Source organism: Octopus bimaculoides, chromosome 22 (assembly GCF_001194135.2).
Source record: "Octopus bimaculoides isolate UCB-OBI-ISO-001 chromosome 22, ASM119413v2, whole genome shotgun sequence".
Taxonomy (NCBI): Eukaryota; Metazoa; Mollusca; class Cephalopoda; order Octopoda; family Octopodidae; genus Octopus; species Octopus bimaculoides.
This window is the reverse complement of record NC_069002.1, coordinates 17,734,215-17,740,424: the sequence shown is the minus strand read 5'-3', so window position 1 is coordinate 17,740,424 and position 6,210 is coordinate 17,734,215. Positions and strand designations below refer to the sequence as shown.

Below are 6,210 nucleotides of genomic sequence, written 5' to 3'. Positions count from 1 at the left end.
CGATCTATATATATATATGTATATATATATTTATATATATGCATACGCATACAGGTATGTATGGGTGCATATGTGTGCATGTGTATGTGTGTGTGTGTATTTGTATGTGTGTATACATATGTATATGTATGTACTTGTATAGGTATTTGTGTATGTATGTGTGTGTATGTATGTGCCTGTGCAATGTATGACAAGGTGTAAATGTATGAAGAGAAAAGTTGGCCATAGATGGCATCAAATTCAAGCTTATTTGAAATCTTTTTACTCTGAAGAGATCAAGGTTGGTATTAATCATGCATATGCCTTTGCTGTTCAGCAACTTCAATTTACCAATTTACCAAATTGGGTACATAAACAAATATTGGGTCAATCTTGGGGTAGAAAAGAAAAGGTGCCTTTCATTCCTGTAAGCATGGTTTCTACTTTTGAAGCTGGATACTTAAATGCCTGTAGACTATTATTTAGACATGGTTTATAATCTGTGTACATACATGAGCTTCCTTTCTTTTTAGGTGTTCTGACTGTGTGTTCATTCTTAAACTTTCGTATCAGCTGTAACTAATTAGTAGATAGCCTATTGGTAGAGTCATTAGAACATTGGTTAGGTTGGGTGATAATAGTTACAGCTCTCTGCATTTGGTGTTCAAATCTTGCCAAGGTCAACTTTATCTTTCATCCTTTTGGGGTTGATAAAATACCGGTTCAGTACTGGAGTTGATTGTTCTTTCTTTCTGTTTGTCTCTTTTTCTGGAAGAAATCACTTGCAGTCAGATCTGGAGAAGGATGGGTTCCACTAGGTGTAAAAATGTCCAAGACACACTGTATGTCACAAAGCATCTCTATTATTCCATCAGGAATTGAGGACTCATAACATTTCATGAGGTAATTATTCTCCTCTGTTATAATGTTATTAATTCATTATTAACTTTATTTTTCAATTAAACAACTCCTGGCTAAGCTGTCATAAATTTTATCTTCAGTTGAAAGGAATCAAAGCAATTAATCCTATGAAATTACTAATTGACTTATATTTTCATTTAAGTTGAAACAAAGAGAGAATATTGAGTAAATCAAATAAATCCATAATTATGGGGACTTTTAGCCACTACACAGCGATGAGAGTGAGAATTATTATTGAAACTGATAATGCAGTCTATTTGGCCAATAATCTGTAATTCTCACTAAATGAAATAGGAAGCTATGTAATGAAGGCTTAATTGGTGATCCCGACAAGACAGTAGTATTTTCTGGCAACATCAGAATCCATTTGCGTAGCTACAGGTATTCTCTTTGGTTGACAAATTCATTTTAACATCTTTCTTTGGTTGATTTCAAGAGAATAGAATCACATAGTTACTATTACTCCATGAAAACATCTGCTTTTTCAGTTTATTCCTTACTTAAATTACGAACAGTCTGAGAGTGGCAAACTCTCATGAAATGACCAATTTCACCACAATTACTATTGCTTTCCTTGGAAGCAGTATATCATTGAATTATGTTTTCTTACATGACACCCATGGCTACTACTTAAATTTGATGGAGTCACTAGGAAAGATTTTTGTGGATATATATTAGATTTATTTTTAATAATCACCTTATATAAAGATGATGAAATGGCAGAATCATTAGTGTCAGACAAAATGCTTTGCAGTATATCTTACATCTCTTTGTTATGTGTTCAGATCCCATTGAGTTGATATATTCCATGAAAGTCAGTTGTGCTTCTCAGCCTTTCAAAGTCAATCAGTCAAGTATTGGGGCCAATGGTTTTGGCTAACCACCTCCCCTCAAACCCATTGGCTTTGTGCCAAAATTTGAAGCTGGTAGAATCATTCACACACGAGACAAAATACTTTATGGCATTTGTTCTGGTTCTTTATATTCTGAGTTCAAATACTGCTGAAGTCAGCTTTGTCTTTCATCTTTTTGGGATTGATAAAATAAAGTACCAGTCAAGTACTAGGGTCAGTATGAAAAAGTTGCTGCCCTGATGCCAAAATTTGAAACCATTATTATTATTATTATTTTTATTATTATTATTATTATTATTATTACCTCCACCTTAGTGAAGGCGGAGGTATTGTTTTCAGTCGTGTTTGTTTGTCTGTCGACAAGATATCTCAAGAACTGCTTCATGGATTTGGATGAAACTTTCTGGGATGTTTGGCCTCATGACTGGCACAAACTGATTAGATTTTGGGATCGATCTGGTACTGGACAAGGATTCTGGATTATTTTTCCACTTTTTTTTTACTTAATTTTTGAGCGTGGTCAGCGTCATTTTTAGTATTCTTGTTTGTGAGAGCAGTCAAGTTTATTTCAGATATTCTCATTTTAAAAATCATCTCCAGCTAATCGTTGAGAGGATGTTGGTGTTGCCTTGGCTGATGTTTGCACTCTCTGAGTGCTCTTATTATTATTATTATTATTATTATTATTATTATTATTATTATTATTATTATTATTATTATTATTATTATTATTATTATTATTATTGGTGTTGCCATCCGGTTTCACCAGTCCTCAGTCAAATCGTCCAACCCATGCTAGCATGGAAAGCGGACGTTAAACGACGATGATGATGATGATGATGATTTCATTTCATTTCTCAGAGCTCTTGATTTCACTTGTTCTAGCTAATTCTGTAAGAGCAGGCAACCAGCTGTTGTCAAGGATCTCACAGGGTCTTCTGTGATACTTAACATACAAGTACCAATTTCAAAATACTCACTGTCCTTGATAAAGCAGTTTTCTGAGCATGCTCAATCCTCATATCAATCTCAGTTTTTCCAACAAATTTCTCAAACCTATTATTAGTGTTCTCTTTTCTGTCTTCTTTCTTTCTTTCTTCTTCCTTGTCACCAGTTATGAAATGGTGAAAATTGATCTTGTTTATGTTTTCTAAAAAGGAATGCAGGATATTCCTGTTCATATTTTGAACTTCTGTATTTTTGCTTTATTTTTTCATTTTACATTTTGGACCCAAGAAAAACAGACAATCTGTTGAAAGATTGTTCAATTTGTTCAGTTCATTAAACAACAGGGTCAATCTCTATTTATTATCAATTGCATCATACTCTTCTAATTGTTTATTCTTATTATTATTATCATCATCATCATCATCATCATTGGATCATTAGCATCCCATGCAAAATGCTTTGTGGCATTTCATCTGTCTTCAAGTTTTGGGTTAAAATTCCACTGAGATTAACTTTGCCTTTCATCCTTTCAGGGTTGATAAAATGAGTACCAGTTAAACACTGGGGTTGATGCAATCAACTAATCCCCTCCCCTCAAATTTCAGGCCTTGTGCCTATAGTAGAAAGGATTGTTATTAATATTATTGGTAACATGGAAAATTGGAATACTACTGTCACTCTCCTTTTTACCATGGGTGAAGAATTGCTGTGAAAAGACCATAAATTCAGAAAGACTAGTTAACCCTTTAAGCATTCAGATTACTCTGTCAAATATATTGTTCATTTTCAACTAATCAATTATTATCTTGTAGCCTTGAGATTTTGACAATGTGACTGTATATTTTCAAAATGACACTGTAGGGTAGGTGTGAGAGGCAGGATCTAGCCAGGCAGAATATTTGGGCTGGGTATAGCCAGATTAGATGCTAAAGGGTTAAACAAGACACAATGGCATTTGAGTTGATTCTCAGCTGCTTAAGTTTGATGTTTATAGATCTCGTGCCAGATAAGTCGATCGACTTAAACATTTAATGTGGATTATATTTCAACTGTTTTAAATCACAACACTGAGCATAAAAATTAGGCACAGACATGGCTGTGTGGTAAGAAAGTTGCTTCCCAACCACATGGTTCTGGGTTCAATTCCACTGTATGGCACCTTGGGCAAGTATCTTCTACTACAGCCTTGGGCCAACCAAAGCCTTGTGTGTGTGTGTGTGTGTGTTATTTCTTTACTACCCACAAGGGGCTACACACAGAGGGGACAAACAAGGACAGACAAACGGATTAAATCGATTATATCGACCCCAGTGTGTAACTGGTACTTATTTAATCGACCCCGAAAGGATGAAAGGCAAAGTCGACCGTGGCAGAATTTGAACTCAGAACGTAGCGGGCAGACGAAATACCGCTGAGCATTTCGCCCGGCGTGCTAACGTTTCTGCCAGCCTGCCGCCTGTGTGTGTGTGTGCATGCACGCATGCACGCATGCATGCATGTGTATATCTTCATGTCTGTGTTTGTCCTCCATCACTGCTTAGCAACCAGTGTTAGGTTTGGTCACAGAAGCTGGGTGCATTTTGGTGTCATCTTAAAAAGCCTCGGGTAGACCCATATCTTGGGAGGGAAATTGGGCAAGTAGAAACTGTTTAGAAGCTCACTTGATTGATTGTACTTGTCATACACTGACAAATATTACATTGTGTACATATTTCTGTGGAATACTCAGCCACTTACACCTTAATTCAATGAGCAGATCATTCAATTGAACCAACGTCTCAATCCTCATTAAATGACAGAACATAGACTCTTCCATTTTTGATTGGACAAAACAACCAAATAAAAAAGAAAGAAAGAAAGACATAATCGATGTTATTCAAGACTTCCACCTCGTCTAATACTAAAAAGAAACTAGAAATAATAACTTCTCACTTTTGCTCAAAGCTCCAGTTTGTTGTATCTTTTACTTGTTTCAGTCATTTGACTGCCGTCATGATGGGCACTGCTTTGAGAGTTTTAGTCAAACAAACCAGCCCCAGGATTTTTTTTTTTAAGCCTAGTACTTATTCTGTTGGTCTCTTTTGCCAAACTGCTAAGTTACAGCGATGTCAATGTGTGTGTGTGTGTGTATGTGTGGGGAAACCCATACAAAGACACACACATACACAATGGGCTTCTTTCAGTTTCTGTCTACCAAATCCACTCACAATGCTTTGGTTGGCCCGTGGCTATAATAGAAGACACTTGCCCAAGGTGCCAAACACTGGGACTGAACCCAGAACCATGTGATTGGAGAAGCAAGCTTCTTACCACACAGCCACGCCTGCACCTATATACAGATAGATGAATAAATGAATGAATGAAAGAATGTATGCAAGAATTCATTTAATGATCCTTAGAGGGATGAAAGATAAAGTCAACCACAGAAAGATTTGAGCTAACAACATGATTTCACTGCCACCACAACTACCACCACCACCACCACCACCACCATCAGCCTCTGTGCAGTCGTTCAGCCTGCTAGAAATAGCAACCAGATTCCTCCCAAACCACACTTTACCATCATAAAAAGAAAAGGATACATTGACCACTGTAATCCATGATACACAAAAAGACAGGATGGCCACAGTTGGAAATCGTTTGATTCTAGATATTCTCAGTTAGATTGACCTGAAGCTAAACAGCAATAATATTGCTATGACAATGATTATTAAATACAACCAAATGGCTACAGCTTATATTGCTCTTTTAGTTATTGTTATTGTTGTAGTATTTTGTTGTTGCTGTCGCCTGTACCTGCTGGCTGTTTGCAATTATATTACTGTTCCAGAGTTATCAAGTGAATGAAGAATGCATCTGTCTCCAGATATATACTCAATGCCAGTACCAAGCTTCGACTTTTCCTTATCCAGTTTATTATTTGTCTTACACAATTACCTTTAATATAAAATGTTACACAATTGCCATTATAGACTCTGTGTTCACTGGGTGATTACTGAACTTCGCCAAGCTAACGACTATGGTTTCATACAGACTTCTGCAGATATAAAATCAAAATATACCTGTATGCACGTATATTTGTATGCACATATGCATGTACATATATGCTTAGACATATGTATGTGCATTTTATCTGTCTCTTGCTCTCTCTCCCATTTCACGCATTTATATGTATAGTTTTATGTATGTGAGTATAAATGTGTGTGTGTGTGTGTATGGATATGTATTTACTCTCTCCCTTTTACTCTTTTACTTGTTTCAGTCATTTGAATGTGGCCATGCTGGAGCACTGCCTTTAGTTGAGCAAATTGACCCCAGGACTTATTCTTTATAAGCCTAGTACTTATTCTATCGGTCTCTTTTGCCGAACCACTAAGTTACGGGGACGTAAACACACCAGCATCGGTTGTCAAGCAATATTGGGGGGACAAACACAGACACACAAGCACACACGCACACACACACACACACACACACACACATATATATATATATATATATATATACA

General features: G+C 36.3%; 2 protein-coding genes across 4 annotated transcripts in view; both read left to right on the top strand.

The window, feature by feature from the left end:
• The window catches only part of LOC106874287 (EF-hand calcium-binding domain-containing protein 6), a 300,872-nt gene that overhangs the window by 90,733 nt on the left and 203,929 nt on the right, over positions 1-6,210 (top strand). The window lies entirely within an intron of this gene.
• Positions 622-6,210, top strand: part of LOC106874286 (toll-interacting protein) — a 271,164-nt gene continuing 265,575 nt past the window's right edge. The window contains exon 1 of the mRNA XM_014921961.2: positions 622-625. The gene's annotated coding sequence lies outside the window, so the exon portion shown is untranslated. The remainder of the gene's footprint in view (positions 626-6,210) is intronic.